This window comes from Protobothrops mucrosquamatus, unplaced genomic scaffold (genome assembly GCF_001527695.2).
Source record: "Protobothrops mucrosquamatus isolate PMUCROS unplaced genomic scaffold, P.Mucros_1.0 scaffold21, whole genome shotgun sequence".
Classification (NCBI taxonomy): Eukaryota; Metazoa; Chordata; class Lepidosauria; order Squamata; family Viperidae; genus Protobothrops; species Protobothrops mucrosquamatus.
This window is the reverse complement of record NW_015386406.1, coordinates 2668861-2687054: the sequence shown is the minus strand read 5'-3', so window position 1 is coordinate 2687054 and position 18194 is coordinate 2668861. Positions and strand designations below refer to the sequence as shown.

Here is an 18194-nt window from a genome sequence, read left to right as displayed (position 1 = left end):
AGTTATGAGAAGTAAGAGCTGTTTAAATAACTTAGTTTACAATGGGATTAAGGGAGGGAGAGGGAGGGAGAGAGAGAGAGGAAGAAAGAGAGAGAGGGACAGAGAGGGTGGGGAGAGAGAGAGAGATAGCCATAATTGATGACTTATTTCATATCTTTGAATGGGACTCATAATTTACATTTTGCATCTGGCATTTTTTCAGATTCTTCCCCTTCAAAAGTGAACTTTGAACCAGGCTTCCCAACTTGGCACCTTCCAGATGTTTTCCCATCAGATCGGGAAGGTGTTAGGATGAGGAAGAGTTTTCTAGGGCAGTTTAGACTAATAGACAAAAAGTAAATGCTTCTAAAGGGTTGCAGCTATCTACTTGATGTGTTAACATTATTATACTGGCTGGGAATTTGAGAATTATAGCCTCAGGGACATGGAGGGGGTCCAAGTTAAAAAAGCCTGAATTAAATTACTTGTAACTCAAATGACAATCAAAGGGATTCTCCTTAGCATTTAAACTAAAGATGTGATGTAATTACACTAACTTTTGATTACCAATATATGGTAGGGTTTTTTTTTTTTGGTATTTAGCAAATCCAATCAAGATATTCAGGTGTTCTAAGAAGTTTCACATTCTTAAAATATGTGATGGACTCTCTGTTCTTGCATACTGACAGTTTCTGCAAAATATTGCTATCTCAGGCATTTAAATTAAATTGCAGAAATCTTATCTTCTCTCAGTTAAGAGATCATTTTTCCTATGGTGCTTCAATCCTGTCTTTCTTGTTAATACATTTAAGGTACTAGATTTTATATACCACTATGTTTCTTCCAGTTTTTTAAAATGATTTCCCCCCATCATTTCTTGTATAACTGACTATGTTGGTAGGGGCGGATGGTAATTTAAAATAATGAAAAATAATCGGTTTATTAGAGTCTTTTTAGGATTAATTGTATGTGACCAGCATACTTGCATTACTGGACAACACTGGAACAACTCTTTTCTGCAAATGTTGTAATAGTGATGGCAAGGCAAGATTTTTTTTTAATTTTAGGAGTTAATCATATTTGGGAGTACATTGTATTGTCTTGATTTCTAGAAAGGGAATCTGTGGAGTCCTATTTCTATCTGCAAAGCAAAGGACCTTTCTGTTTACAGTATTCTACCAGTCCATGATTTCTCTTATCAATTTTTAGTGTATTTTTTTCACTTACTTTTTCTCTCTTTCTCCAGTAATGCTGCTTGTTCATATTATTTATTCATTTATTTATTTAATTACGTTTGCATAACTGCCCGTTGCACATAGTGACTCTGAGCGGTGTACATAATAAAACAATCAAAATACATAAAATCATTAAAACATCCAATTGAAATTAAAAAAATAAAAGCACAATGAAAGAAAATTAAAAACAACAGAATGGTGTCAAAATGTGCAAAATTGCATTCAGTTGTCCCGTAGTCATCTAGCAGACTCCATTTTGTCATAGTTTTAGGGCTTTCTGGAAGTTCAGCAGCCTCACCTTGGGGGAGGGGATGGTATTCCATGGCAGAAATGGTTTTCCTCCTAGGTCCTGCCTGATTAAACTCCCTGCTAACAGGACCCACAAAATGCACTTCCTGCTGAACCAGATAGAACAGGGAGGTGTGACCAGGAAAAGGTCCCTCAAATATCCCATTCCATGCCATCTCATTGTTACCTAATTTATTGTTTTTTTTAATCAGGTTATTTTTTTTGCAGTGTGATAATTTACGTTAAATTGATGCTGCTTTTAAAATGATATTAAAAATAAGTTCACAAAAAAACTTACCAAAAACAAATTGAGTAGAGCGCAGTGGAGTAACTGATAGTTCTTTTTTTACATCTCCTCAAAATTTAGTTTCTGCAATCCAGTGGCAAATTCCCAAACAACCATTGGTTTTTAATCTTTGGTGGGAAGCAAAGCAAAGATAACACATAAACTCTTAGATACACTTAACACATTTTAAAATGCTAAGAACCACTTAGCCTACTTACTTATGTGGATTATGCTATGCTCTGAAATCCTTTGATACCAATGTGCAACAAATAAAAAATAATAAACCTGAGGCCAGTGCTGCAAAAGATGGGCATCTATACAATGAAGGCTTTGATTTCAACACTTGATAATTTATATAACATGACCCATAATTAGCATCATTTCGAAGGAATGGTATCTAAAATATTTGGGAAATAGTAGAATGTCAGAAATGGAATGGAACGTCTTGGCACTGCCATCTCAGCACCGCCAGCTTGCCACGGCCATGTTGCTATGGACCTTGGTGTGGCCATCTCAGCATGGGACAAATTGCCAGGGGAAACTTGTCTTGGGACAACTCTATGTGCTCCCTGCAGCACCTCCCTTCATGGGAGGCAGCTGTTGACAACAGTGTCATGATGGGCTGTATCTCTGGGTCTGGTGTTCCACGGGCACAACTGCTTGGTCAGGTCAGAACATGTCTGTTCCATGTGGCTGGCTGCTGTGTCAACATTGCTGCCTGCTTGAGAGAGGCACATCCAACCTGCCACCATGCCTACGCCACATACAGCCGTTTCTTTTTCCCTGCAGGCCCTCTTGGGAGGGTGGCATCCATGCCAACTTTGGTGTTGCGGATCTCTCCTTCAGCATGCTATCCTGATAGCTCCCAGTGGAGAGAGGGGCAAGCAGGGTTAGTGACAGCTGTCTGGTGACCATTAATGACTTGAGTTGTTTCGCATCAAGTTTCCTGTGGTGATTTGTCCTGTGTCAAGATGGCCTCACCAAAGTAGCTGTTGCCACATGGCTGTGGCAAGTGGGCAGTGCTGAGAGGACGTCATTGATATGTCATAGACCTAATGGAAAGTAACATAAATGAATATTGGTCCCAAGCTGTGAGATGCTTTATGGGTAAACGTTTGATCCTTTAGCTAGGTTCCAGATGCTTGCAGGAACCCATAAAATTGTATAAAACTATATAAATGATTTTCAGCTCATTTACATTAAAAAGTTTCAAGTCTTTCAGAAAGTCTCAACAAATTGAATGTGATTTAACACATTACATTTGTTAATTGATTAGATATTTATAATCTCATATGTAACCTGCATCTGCATAATCTTCTCCTCCCTTTCCCTCCCTCCAAACATCCCAATTTAAATTCTATATCGGTTTATCCATACATCCACCATATATGTGATGAAGTGAACTCTGGTTCTTGAAAGCTTGTCTCTTTTATTAACATTTATTGTCTGAAAAAGAACTAGTAGATTTCAATTTTCACCTCATTAGGTATTCAGTATTATTTATGTACTATGGCATATTGAATTTTGTTTTTAAAAAAAGACTTGAAATTGCTGACCTTAGCTAATAGAAAATATTAGAAGAAGAGTTTGTTTTATTTTTTTCTCACACTGTATGGGAAATAATAGTTGCCTTATTGTGCTTGGTTATGGAAGAAGTAGCTATTAAAATAGCTGGCAAATAAAAAAAGTTAAAACTCATAATTGCATTGTTAGGCAACGTGTTTTTGCTCCCATTTTTTAAGTATATATTTGTAAATTTAGTATGTGTGCTGCCCAAGTGAGTACTATATTCGTAAATTGGGAAATATCTTTCTCTGGTACATACTAATTTAGGATGTTTCCCAGAAACCAAAACAAAACTGTTAGAATCCTGGAAACATAGGCCATGCATAATATTCAGCCATTTTTTAAACCCACAGTCTGGTTTCACAAAATTTTTGGGGCAAACTGAATAAATAACTGTCCATAAATAATGCTTTTACTATACAAACACAGGAAATGAAATCATACTTAAGGGCATAGGATTGTTTCATTTGTTTGTGTGTCTTTGGGTGAAAAATAATCCCTTTGCTGATCTACTGTATTGTATCTTTTAAACTTTCGGTTTCATCTTTCTTTAACCTTGTGTTCTATGGATGTTTCGGGATTACAATGCCTGAAATTTTCAGTTAAATTAATTATAAATTTGAGAATTGTAGTCGTAACATTTAGAGAGCACTAGGTTGAAAAAGGCTGTTACACAAGAAGTGGTTAACTTCTGTCTGTAAAATTTGTGAAGTACTGAAACGGCTAACAAACAAAAAAAACCATAAAGAAAATTGGAATCAATATTAGTAATATAATCAATAATAATATAATAATGAAAACAAATCAAACTAACAATTAGAACTTGGGAGAAAGAAATACATTTTTACAGAGTTTCCAAATGAATATATTCATAGTTTAAAGGAAATGGAAAGAAAGGCTTTCTCCCACTGTTAGCCTAAGACTGTTGTCACCCTCTCACTTTGTTGTATGTGTTTGCCACCTTGAGTTATTTGTAAAAATAATAAAGACAAAATATATATAAATAAATGAATAAAAAATAAAGATTTTTTAGAGACCAGAAATCACAAAGGAAAGAACTCTATGTTTACAGGTTGATCAGCTATTTTAGAGGTATCTTCAAAGTCCAGGATCCCAAAAGTGCTTTTGAAAAGGCAACTGGACAGAAATGTCCCAGTTCTAAAGAAGCTTCTTGGATGAGAAGCGAAACATTTTCAAGAAAAAAAAAAACTAAGAAAGACAAGTTTCCTTTTAAAAAGCATCTTTGGAACAACCATGACCTGGATGACTGAGATTCCTTGTCGACATTCAAGATCTATAGCTTAGTCAAACTGTGCCAAATCAAATGTCAAGAAATTTCCTGAGTTTTTCAACAAATCCAGTGCTGCATTTTAATAACATACTTTCAGGTGATTATTCAGTGGGGAACATATTAAATAATAATACTTCGTGCTTTGGAAGCAAAGTAATTTATGCAACATTAGCATATGCAGGGCTTTTTTTGTCATAGAACGCCCAGAACGGAGTTCCAGCACCTTTTTTGGATGGAACCTTGTAGGGTAGGCAAGGCAGGTTGTATGACATGTGTGAGTTCCGGCACCTTTTTTTTTTTTTTTTTACAAAAAAAAAAGCACTGAGCATATGTATAACAATTCTGTTTAATTTACACAATTAAATCTGGCTGCAGAATTTGAGTTTCTTTGAATTTGAGTTTGACCATTATATTAGCCTTGAGTTCAATGTCATGCCTAAAGAAGAATTCCATTTGCATGATGAGAAAACATTCATTCAAAGTTACAGATTTTGATACTTGATACTAAATATACAGTAAGAAATATTTAAATTTGAAATTGTATTATGTTTGATTTCATTTGCTATGCATCCTGAACAAGTAACACCTTTAAAGTTATAAGTGAAAGTACTACTCGGAACATAAGGATCACTATATCTTGAAGACGCTACTATTCTTTTTAATTAATTTGCTATTTATGAAGGGAAACAGTAAATTATAATGTTTCTTTCATTTATTCAGCTGTTGAATAAAGCTTACTCTGCACATTGTGCTTACTTAATAGTACATTTATTGGAATATTTGTAGAGAGAATTGGGCCAAATATGTGCTTGTAATTGTGTAATTTCTGCTAATTGTGTAATTTCTTCTGCTTAACCAGGAGTTGCTACAAGAGGAAGTGGCCCTTAAATTAATTCCCCTGAGTATCCCTTATCCAATTCTAGGGCCTCTTTTAGCTGTTTTACACTTATTCTTAAATGTTAATTTTAAAATATATTTTATTTGATTTACATAAATGATCTAGGTGCACCATGAAGACATTTGTGTTATAAATGAGCCATTATGTTGCTCTAGAAATTATTTAGCTTTTATTTCTTCAGAGTTTGCTTCATCATGTGAGGCTTCTGTAAGAAGCAGTGCTTTTTTTGTAAAAAAAAAAGGTGCCGGAACTCACATCTTGTTAATCTTTTATTCAAAAAATTATATATTCAGTTCTTAGCAGGACCGGTGGTTGAGAAGCAATTCATATTTTTTTTTCATTTTTAATTTTGGGTCACACTTTTACACTAAAAATGTAAAAAAGATTTTCAATTCACCAACGATTTTTTAAAATAAAGAAATTATTTACCTTTCGCACGTAATCGATCACTGTACACACATCTACACATGTCAGTTGTGTAACGAAACATAATGGTCACCGCCCACAATAAGCACTCAGTGCACGATCACACAACCAATCACAAGGTGAGCAGTGCCACAAGCCGAGCAGCGGCATCACAACCAGCACAGACAAAGTACGCATGCATCGGCCTCGACACACAAGCAGCCTGCATGCACCGTTTTAATGATTTTGCTGCTAACCTGCTACGCTTGACAGGGTGATTCAAGTCCACGTGGACCAAACATCATATTTTCAAAAGTTACTTTTAAAACTTGGAAAATCCATCGAAAAAAGGTGCCGGAAATCTGTTCCGTTGCGTTCTATGACAAAAAAAGTAAGACATTTTTGGTGAAAATAAGAGAAAAACGTATAATTTTAATCATCCAGGGATTAATGCAAGATGATCTAGTAGTATAGCTTTAAAAAATCCATTAAAAAAGCTAGTTGATGTGAAATATTACTTCAATCAGTTTTGCATCCAGCGAGCAGCTGTTTATATCAATACAATTTTGTGCCTATTACAGAACATCGTATTAATTATGTAAATTTTCCATGAATTAACTTTTCATTATGTCACATAATGAACAATTTCTCTTTATCTTGGAATCTCTGTTTGGATTGTTGATTCTACCTGTTTTCTTCCATTATATTTTGTTGTTTTACAGTATTCAATTGACAAGAAAATAAATAAAAATTACTGAAACAACTGATTAGATTTGAAAATAAGCAAAATGCACCTTACCAATTTTGTATACAATAACAATATTTGATAAAGGCAAATTTTCATAATTGTATTTCATTTTTCAAAACTTCAGAATTTCAAAAAACTGGGAAAGATTAGGAAAAAAATCATGGGGTCACTGTTAGTCACAATATTCAGTAATGACATAAAGTGGCTTTATTATTGCAAGATTTCAGAGCAGAAGACAAAGTTCTTTAAGAGCATGAACAGGACACCTTCTTGTAGGACTAATTTATAATATTTTGGTACACTCACCCATATACACTGTCATACCCATAGGCATTTTCATGTTTAGCAGAGATTTAGCAGAGATTTAAGACCATTAAGTCTTGCATAATTTCACTAAAATAATATTAAAGCATTTCCATCTTTTGGAAGCTTTGTGAGGCTTTCTGAAAAGGTATGTATAGCAAGCCATTCAGAAATTGCTGCTGCCACAAGGAACACATTTTCAGAAAGCCTGCAGAACGTCCATGCTCTCTCTTGCTTCTTCCAGAGAAATCCAAAGTATAAAGTATAAATCTAAATGCCACCCAGTATATGAGAAGTCATTGATTTGTTGTAAGAGGCTAATTGTCTGGCCATTATTCTTGCAGAAGATACTCTGATAACATTGCTGTGAGTTGCAGCATTCAATTTCCTGAGTAAAGGAAATCCTGCATTCAAATAATAGTGACCTGTCACTTCAGACATCATTCTCTTTGTATGTTAAAGGAAGGGTGGGAAAATGGGCACATTCTCAAACTGCTTCTAATCTTATTACCAGCCAGTGTTTTCTGGATATCAGAACTGTATGCTCTGATAACTACCAGGCATGAGGCAAGTTAGATTGTTTCTGGTTTTGTATCAGAGTTGCTTCCTTTGAATTCTTATTAACAAAAATATAGGCAATATGCTAGAAAACCGATGTTCTGAATGTACACACATTTATTAGCAATTGTTGTTGCAACTTAAAAAAAATATCTTAAATAAACTAATTGAACATCTTTTTCTCCCTAGCAGTCATAAGGAAGTATTTTCTGAAAGAAAAACTTTTCAGTTCTAATTCAGAATATAAAACAGTTAAGAATTTTGTTTGAAAAAGTTGCCATCCTAAAGACAAAACTAGCTTTAGGATTGCTTTACTTTAAAATAGTTTATAAGGCTGTTATGTAAAACAGGGATGTCAAGCTGCCGGCCCGCAGGCCGGTTGCATCATGCAGAGGCCGCTCCCACCCCAGCTCTGACAATGTGAAAAAAGTCACAATATGTCACGACAGGTCATGTGACGCAACAAATTTGAAACCTGTGCTGTAAAATGTTAAGCTTATCAGCTAAATATTAATATCTAAGCATATTCCTAAAGCTAAGTTTTTCATGCACTTTTAGTCAGAAGAGACCAATTAAAATCAACTGGACTTAGGCATTTGCTAGATTTAATACCCAAAGAGATTAATAATGTTAAATTCTATAAAGTATAATGTATCTTCTAATCAAATACTAATAGGATGTCCATAGTGAGAATATGAGTATTACTCTCCCCATTGAAAGCTATTCAAATTGGTATCCATCATTAAATATTGTCAAATTCTGTAATTCAGTTTGAAGAAGTGGTTCCAAAGTTATTCAGTATATTTTTAAAATTGAAACCAAGCAAAGTTTACTATGTCTTACTACATTCTATGAATCCAGCTAACCCTGTACAATCTGCAAGCATTTTCTGAAAAGACAGATTACATTCTCCTTATTGAATTCTGCTTCATCCCTTGTTTAATACAGTGATGTTTAAATATTAATTTTGTATCTAAGCAATAGTTGTAAAATAAATAAAAACTGTTTAGTCAATCAGTTAAAAGCATTTTTTGTCAAGATAACACCCCTAAAGTGAATATTTCAACATTTAGTGCCTTTTAATGTTGCTTTGTTTTGAAACATTTGTTTGCATTTAGAGTTTTCTATCTATTATCAGCAACAAATGCATTTCAATAAACTCCTTCAGTGGTAGTGATAAGTGACATTTGCCAACTGTTCTGAAGCCCTGTGATTCTGCTTTTTAGCAGAATCAGTACATCAATACTGAATTAAATTAATATTAATTAATTATATTAATATTAATGAATCAATAAATTTGCAAACGTGGGATGTAAAAAAAAAGGCAAGGATAGTAGAAATAACCATTCCCCTTCTTTTACTCTATGAATTCTGGATCAAAATCATTATTTATTTGGTTTATTATTTAAACTAAAACATAGAAAGCCTCAAGGAACAGTATTTTCTAAGAACTGTCTTTATATTAAATTTGCTAACTATAAAACTTGATTTCATTTTTCTTAAAGCAAGATTTTTTAAAGATGTTTATATAATACACTTACTAGGCAAGAATGGATTGATTTTATATCTCTTCTCAGTAATTTGAGGAGTTTTTCTTTGACATGATGTAGATTCTTAGTCATAAAACTATTTCACCTTGATTTATAATATTCTCAGACTATAAAGTACACATGCAGCAATTAGCAATTTTAATTAGCTTTGCATTTTTGTTCCACGGCTATAAAGTTTTATGACATCAGGTGCAAGGCTAGGGAAGATTTGATTCTTATATGTCAGTAGGGATTTACTACATTGAATTAGTATGTAAAATTCTTTGTTATTTTTAATTAGTATTTCTGGACTCATCTGTTGTGTCTTTTTATTAAAATACACATGGCAAGTCTGTCCGTAGACTGATATTTTGACTGACTCCTTGGGGAGTACATGTTATACTATGAACCAAGGACACACACCTGAATGAGCTTGGAAGAGGATGGTTATAACTCCATTTCTTTGGACATGTTCTTATGTTTAGATTCACTATGAAAGATAAGATGGGGAGGGTCACTGGAATCTGTGGCCCCATGCAAGGCCAGTCTTTTCATTTGTAACATTTAATTCACTGACAACTGTTTTTAATTTTTTTTTAGAAAATGACTGATACAGAAGAAAATTTATTGGTGGCTTAATTTTCTGTATAAAAGTCTTAACAGTTTATGTCATACGATTTATATGACTTAGGTAAATAGATATTTTATAATTTGTGGGTAATATTTTTAATTATTTAAAACAGAGAACAGAGAGAAAAATAGCCTCATGTTTAAAATCTCAATTAAGGTTATGCATTTTCCAACACATTTAGGAATAATGGTGCTTGTACTTAATTTTGTAGGATTTGATATATAAAATAGTACACAAAACGTAACCCTATTTTACTCAAGCATTGCATTGTTACAGTAACATAATCCTTCATTAACATATTCCATTCTCTTGATCAAAATACTAACTTTCAATGCAATTCTTCAATTATTTTAAATTTATTGTCAGCCCCCTGTAACAAAAGCTAAAATTACCATGATTGGAAACATACTCTTTTTCTCTGAAAGTAAAACTTTTTTCTATTGCTATATCATACAGTGAGTTGCATCCAAATTAGATTAAAGCAAGGTAAAGATTTTCCTATCCATTGTATCCAACTCTAAGGAGCAATGCTTGTCTCCATTTCTTAGCTGAAGGAGCCAGTATTGTCCGAAAAATCTTCCATCATCACATGGCCAGCATGACTATATGCCAAGATGCACAGAACCCATTACCTTCCCACTGAAATGGTACCTATTTAACTATTCTCATGCTAAGTTTGCAGAGGCTGGGACAAGTAATGGGAGCTCACCCCATCCCACGGTGTTCTGGTCACAACCTGGCTATTAACTTTGTAGTTGACAAGCTCAGCATGTTTAATAGCTGAATTATTGTGCTCCCTTTCCAAATTAGATTAGTCATGTTTTAATCAGTTGAATTTAGACTAGGCACTGCAAATTTATCCTATTGGATTCTAATAATTTTGATTCTAATTTTAGCTCATATCTAACCCAATGCCATTTAAAAAAATGTTGGACCATTAATTTTATTATTTTATGTGTTTAACACTATCTCGGTTGATTTATTATTATCGAATAGATATGCTAAATAAAAATCATATACAACTATATAATTGTATTATTTTTTTACTTTAAATATTCAATACACCAAGTGATATATTTGGTGTAAAATGTACATATACTTGTGTACATATATCACATAATAGGTGGTTCTCACCTGCAGATAACAAAGCCATGGATGTTTATGAAAGGGGAATTAAAGGGTGGGATTTTAGTGTCTTGGAAAAATGATGAAAAAACCCAACAAAAATCTTTTTAGAAAAGTCAGAGAAGAGTGCTCAGTTGAATCATTCTCTTCTCTTGGTTAGCTAAAAAAATGGATTTTTTTTTCTTATTCCATTTTAGGATACATGGGTTTTGTGCTGATTACAGGAGTTTGAGTTTGTTAATAGGTGTAATGCATATAAGAATATTACATTTTTATTCTATTTATTAACCATGCTAAAATGTTAATTCATATAGGTTAAAAGGCTTTAGGCTTAAATTTTAAGGTTTCTAATGTATTAGTTTTAGATTTAAATAACTGTATATGTTTTAAGATGTACGTATATAGTATTATTACCTTTAATGTTCCTGAAATGCTCTGGAGATTTATTCAATAAATTCCTTGCTTTCTTGCATTGTTCCTGGCATCAGAAAAGTGAAATTATCCATGGTAGCCTTGAAAGCTATAATGAGCACATTTTTCTTGTTATTGATGAAGGACTGGGATGACATCTACCTCTTGTATTGATGAAGCAAGGGTATAACATCTGCTTCCAGAACAGAAAATTACCACATTTAAAATTTGCTGGGGCCTGTAATTTTAGAATCAATCAGCTGTTGGAATTCCTAAGAATATATGTCTGCTGATTTATGATTCCCTGAGAAAATCTTTATGCCAAGTTGACATTGTTGATGCTGTAGTGTTTTTGAATCTGTGAAACCACACCTACTGACTTGCAAATCATGCTTAACACTTTCTATCACAAACACTTATAGAGCTGCAGAAATTTCTCATAGATTGCTGGTCCACTTAGTGATATATTTGTCTGGATTTCTGTTAACATACTAGGGGCCTTTTTCATTTGTTGAGATGGGAATTGTGTGAATAGAATATCCCAGTGAAACTAACATGCCAGAAACCATAGTCATAGCTTCACTTTTTTATGCCGTGGATATTAGATTCATGCTTTATTAACATTATACACTAAATAATCCTTTCAATTTTGCAAGGATAAGGTTTTGTGCAAACATTAATTTTCTGCTGTGCACTAAAGAATGCTACTGATCATTTGGAAATTTCTGTTGTATGCTTGCTCAATTTTAAGAAACTATCATGCCAGATTATTCTCTGTAGTTAAAATTCAGAGAGCTCTGGGATCCCTGTGCCACACAGAATTCTGGGATCATGATCCCTCATTATGACGGATCGGTATTTCTGTTCCACTGCAAAATGGAGAATTGCTCATACAACAAAACATGCATATGAATAACAAAATGTTCTCTACAGATCTGCTTTCTGGGAATTACACACTTTTTCATAATTTAATATCGCAAACATTATTTGTTCAAGAAATCAGATTTTTTTAACAAGCATTGTGTTTTAAAAGATGCATGTTACATAATATATTGGAGGTGCCACTGCTTGAATTTTGTTGAATGTTGAACATATTTGTGGTATTCTCAAAATAGAAAAATAAACCTTAATTAAGCTATAAAGTATGGTTTGTTGTGAGAATTTATTGTGTTTGATCGTTTAACCTACCATATGTCTTACATTAATACTATATGTAGAATGGAAATGTTTCTTTCTTGAAAACTACACCAAAAGCTTTATAATCCCTTGTAGAATAAATGGAGTTGACACCAGGGCTTTCATTTCAAGATTGGAAGAAGTCAGAACCAGAAAGATGAATATGTCACTGTAGTTTTTAATGACAATTAATAGCTTCTTCAATGCTTTTATAGCAGTTCTTTTCCAATTTGCTATGTACATGTGGTACTCACCATGCCTAACCCCCTGCTTCTTTTCATAGACAGTGTAGCTAATGGTCATCAACTGAATTACTTTGTTCAGCAAGGGAAGCTTATATTAAATGAGTTGGGGCTTTTATAAAAATGAAAACAAAGAAGGGCGCCCCTCCCCCTGCTGCAAAATAGAAATCTGTCCATCATCTCATTTATTTCTATATCCTATAGGAAAATGGAGAATATGTTATAGAGTCCTATAATATTCTCATTGGATAAATTTTATTATTTGTCATATAAAGCTGTTGTAATGACAAAAGCAAATGCTAACTGGAAAGGGAGAAATGGTTTCTTTTGTAAATAGATTATTATATTTTCTATAATTATGTTAAACCATACATAATTGTGTGGCACATATTGTGCACAAATGATTTCTAGATACATTAACTATAAAACGATAGTGGGTGTACAGTATTTTAAAGCATAATGCAAACCTGTTTTCTAGTCTCTACTGGAGTGCTATGTGATAAAGATAATCCATTATCTTTGCATAACTAGTGTAGTGATCTAAAATATCCAATGCAATAATTTAATATATAGCCAACTAAAATAAGATAAAATTATATTTCAGTATCACCCATATAATCTACCCCAATCAGTCCCACATATGCCAATCTTAGCCAAACGATTTTATTCAAGTACTGTGCTGTGTTAAAAATTGTTTTCAGATTCTGGCTACACATAAAATATGTTTTAATATGGGGTTCCCAATGGGTCATTTATTTAATATATGAACCAAGGTACCTGCCTCTCACTCTCTTATACAAACAACAATCAAATAGTATGTGAGCTAAGTCTTCTACCTCTACTGATCCATAAATGCAGATATGTCCATCATATGGTAAAAAATGGAACCTCTCATATCTGACCATTGTATCAAGCTGTTTTAATCTAACTCACATAAATATCTCCCTAAGATGTTTTGGCAATTGTAACTTTAAATAGCTGTCTGTCTGAAAAGTACGTTTATATTTACTCAGCCATTTCAAATTACCAGCCTTACTAAGAACGGCTATATCATTTTGTGTTTCTATGTCAATGATTCTTTGAGCAGTTCTTTTTTTTTAATCTGTTCTCTTGTTGCACAAGAGACAGGAAGGCCAAGAATTATATATAATGGTTCTGCTTTGCTGGTTTTGTAACTTATTCTTAATGAAGTGATAGTTAACAGAAACTGTTAAGTATCCATGATATTTTGAAGGCAGACTTCCACTTGTGTTTAAAATCTTTCCTGTAGTTGGTGGAAAAAATGATATTTGAAATGTAGACAAAGGCTGTACTTCCACATTAGAACTAGTAGGACAAAAATTCCTAATGGATGGCATTGGCAATAAATAGTTTAAATGAAAATCTCAATACACAATGGATATTAGCTGTGAGAGACTTTCATCAAATTATTCATATTCCTGAAATTCTTTGTGGATCAAAGGTTCATAAGAAAGAAATTGCCAATTAAAATGCCATTAGCACAACACTGCATTGTAAATATGTAATATCACCATGTTTGGAATATTGTTAGAGCTTGATTAGAACATGTTAGACCTTAATTAGAACGGGAAAAATGCACAAAACAAAATCATAATGATCAAGAATGAAGAGCAATTCCTCTATAATAATAATTAATGTATATGTTGCCCAACTCCCCGCAAATATGCTTTTTATCTTAGAAATAAAAACAAATAGATCTATCTATCAGATATTTTTATTACATAAAATGGTGAAAACTTCAGAAAGATAAAAGAAGGCACTTTTTCATGCAACAGAGTTTACCCATAAAATTCATTGCAAGGTACTCATTATCTTGGATGGCTTTACTAAGGGGAGTGAAAAAAGCTACTTGGAGAAATGATTTGTGAAATGTTGGTTGTGATGTCTTATTGATCCAGATTATACTGATCATGAATTCTGTAAATAATGAAATAAACACTGTAAATTAAGTTTACCTTTTGTTATTAAATGATTTTAAAGACCAGGATTATGGAGGACAGACCTATTAATGGCAATTAGCTAGAATATTCAAATATATTACAGACAGTATTACAGATACAACCCATATTATTCTAAGTATCACTTGATAAGGAAATGTATATGGCAAGGTGCTTTTGTATTTGTGTCTTTTCTGGACTTCCCATAAACGTCTAGGTGGCCCCTGTAACAGAATTCTAAACTAAGTAGTTTTTGGTTTGATCCAGGGAATTTAAAACTAGCTGAAATATAGATTATGGGCCCATTGTTTCATCTGAAATTCAGCATACTAGAATTTTATTATAGTAGTTTCTATGAAAATACAAGAGTCTTATACAGTTTCAACTTTTTTGTATAAGACTTTTGTATAAGACTCAATTAAAAAACAGTTTGCTTTTTAATTTCTCTTAAGACTGCCACCAACTGTGATGTTATTTTACTTGCTAAACATTATTTGTGTATTATGCAAAGAGTTAAAAAGCAAACTATAAGTGGTGGATGACTGTGCTTGAACAAGTTAGTTTTAAATCAGTGAGACCAACTCCCTCAACACCCAGTTTTTAATAGAACCATAGGGGGAAAGAAACTCTTCTATCTATGTGCAAAATTACCATATATCTAGTTGTGGGGTTCAGCTGGTTCGCATCGGTTCGGCAGAACCGATACCTAATTTTTTGTTGAGTTTGGTGAATCAGTTATGATAAATCTGTGTTTTCTGGAACATGTCTGGTTTTTGTTCAACTTACTTCCAGGCGGGAAGAAAGAAACCCTTCCCAAAAGCCCAAGAGAGAAGTGACGGAAACCAAATGGAGACGCGGCGCCTTCGATCGTATCACTCAGGCGAAACTAGGCGGTGCTTCTCAGAGGTAATTTCAGGAATAGACGCTTCATCTCTCTAGTTTCCCAATTGGTGCATATGGGAAAGGGGATGAGGCTCTGGACCTTTTTCCTGTCTAGCTATACAGAGTGCAACTAATGATGAGGGGGAAAGCTCTTAAAGGGTTCTGTGATTTCATACATTAAACGCTAATGTAGTTCTTTGTAGCAGCAGGGGCTTTCCTATTTTATACCAATCCTATGAAATACATTTAAAATAGCAGAATTTCAATTTCATATATCAAACCTTAGTTTAGTGTTTTAACATAATAAGCACTGTTTAAGTGACAGGTGCTATTTCAGACGGCAAATAGCGGTTCAGTGGTAACAACCTGTGACTTCATATAGCAAATGCTTATTTTGTTAAGCAATTTTATCATTTTATGGAGTAAGCTGTTATAAATAGCAGAGATTTCATGAGTTGTTATTCCAGAAACATTGGTTTTAGCCCAGAGATATGTGATTGCATATACTAAACACTGATTTAGACTATACAGGTAGTCCTCAACTTACAACTGTTCATTTAGTGACCGGCATTGAAAAAAGTAACTTATTGCTCGTATTTAATGACATTTTAATTACCAAATTGATATTAATGATTATCAAGATTTCGTGGGAAATGTTTTAAAAAATTCCCAGAACTATGCAATTCCTGAAAGTGTTCAAAAAACTAAAAATATTGTCAGAACAATTGCTGTAAGTTCAGCAGAAGCAGAAAGGATTTTTTCAAAGATGAACATAACATGTTCAGACAAGAGAAATCACCTAACTGTTTCTAATATATAAAATATAATAACTATTAGTCTAATCAGCCTACCTCTAAAAGAATGGGATCCTACTACTTCAGTGAAAAGATGGTTAAGGATAAAGCACACAGCCGATGATGCTCAGATAAAAGTGAAGAAAATGGCAAGTGAGGATGCCAATCAAGAAGCAATATGGAAATATCTTAAATAACAGTTTTATTATTTTTTTGCCATGTATTATTTAATATTTTTTCATTAATATTTTAAAACCCTTTTTCTATAACATAATCTACCTCTTTTATTCTTATATAAGTATTACATGCATGAAATAATAAACTACCTTTTGATATATCGTTTTTTTATGTTTAAAACAGTCATTGGGGCAGAGAACCAGTTGTTAAATTATTTGAATCCCACCACTGCATATATTCTCAGTAAATCTGAATTGTATGCTTTCGGAATTATTTTGTCTTCTGGTTTTGTGCTTTGCTTATTAGGCCAAATGGAAACTAATTGGATGCAAGTAATTTATCCACCTTTCCACAGGCATTTTCTTTTTCAGCCATTCTTCTCATTAAGGACTTTTGTCCTGTCCTAATGTAACAATCGTACATGAAGAAGAAATCAAGACAGTCTGTTTATTTCTCTTATTGAATAAAACTCTTGATGGTATAGGCTTAGTATACTTAAATGGTACTATTTTAGAGTGACTGGATATGTCCCTCTAGCCTTGTTCCAGTTAAAAAGATTTTACTAACAGTACCAATAGTACCTATTGTAACTCTAACCGTTAAGATGATAACATCAGCAATTTTGGTACATGTGCTATCTTGTTTAATCTTCTGTTTTAAAAAAAATGGCACATGACAATTTCATTTTAGATAAACAAGATTTTCTTGTTTTGATATTTTAGAAAAGGATAGTATTTCATTATAGTTGGATTTTAAGTAGGCTAAGGGCTTTTTACAATGGAGATGTGTACCTGTCGTGAAGCCATTGTTTGATCATCTTGTAATAAGCATAACCACTTAAGAATTACTTTGCATTACAAATATGAAATATTATTTTTGTAATGATGATGATGATGACGACGACGACGACGATAATAATAATAATAATAATAATAATAATAATAATAATAATAATAATAGAGTTGGAAGGGACCTTAGAAATCTTCTAGTCCAACCCTCTGCTCAAGCAGAGAACCCTATACCATTTCAGATAAATGGTTGTCCAGTCTCTTCTTAAAAACTTCCAGTGTTGGAGCATTCACAACTTCTGGAAGCAGGTTGTTCCACTGGTTAATTGTTCTAATTGTCAGGAAATTTCTTCTTAGTTCTAGGTTGCTTCTCTCTTTAATTAGTTTCCATCCATTGCTTCTTGTCCTGCTTTCAGGTGATTTGGAGAATAGCTTGGCTCCCTCTTCTTTGTGGCAATCCTTGAGATATTGGAACACTACTATCATGTCACCCCTAGCCCTTCTTTTCATTAAACTAGACATACCAAATTCCAGCAATTCTATATGTTTTAGACCAGGGGTCCCCAACCTGCGGTCCGTGGACCGGTACCAGGCCGCAGCATGCCAGCAACCGGTCTGCACAAACAAGCAAAGCCCCATCCACAAGATGTAGGCAGCACACAAAACCACGCATCCTCCGGTCCATGGAAAAACTTCTCTCCACAGAACTGGTCCCTGGTGCCCAAAAGGTTGGGGACCTCTGTTTTAAACTCCAGTCCACTGATCATCTTTGTTGCTCTTCTCTATATTCTTTCTAGAGTCTCAACATCTTTTTTACATCGTGGTGACCAAAACTGGATGCAGTATTCCAAGTGTGGCCTTACCAAGGCATTGTAAAGTGGTATTAACACTTCACGTGATCTTGATTCTATCCCTCTGTTAATT

The 18194-nt window shown here is 33.6% G+C and overlaps 1 protein-coding gene across 1 annotated transcript in view; it reads left to right on the top strand.

Annotated features, from left to right (window-relative positions):
• Nucleotides 1–18194, top strand: part of RAPGEF5 (Rap guanine nucleotide exchange factor 5) — a 116762-nt gene that overhangs the window by 46232 nt on the left and 52336 nt on the right. The window lies entirely within an intron of this gene.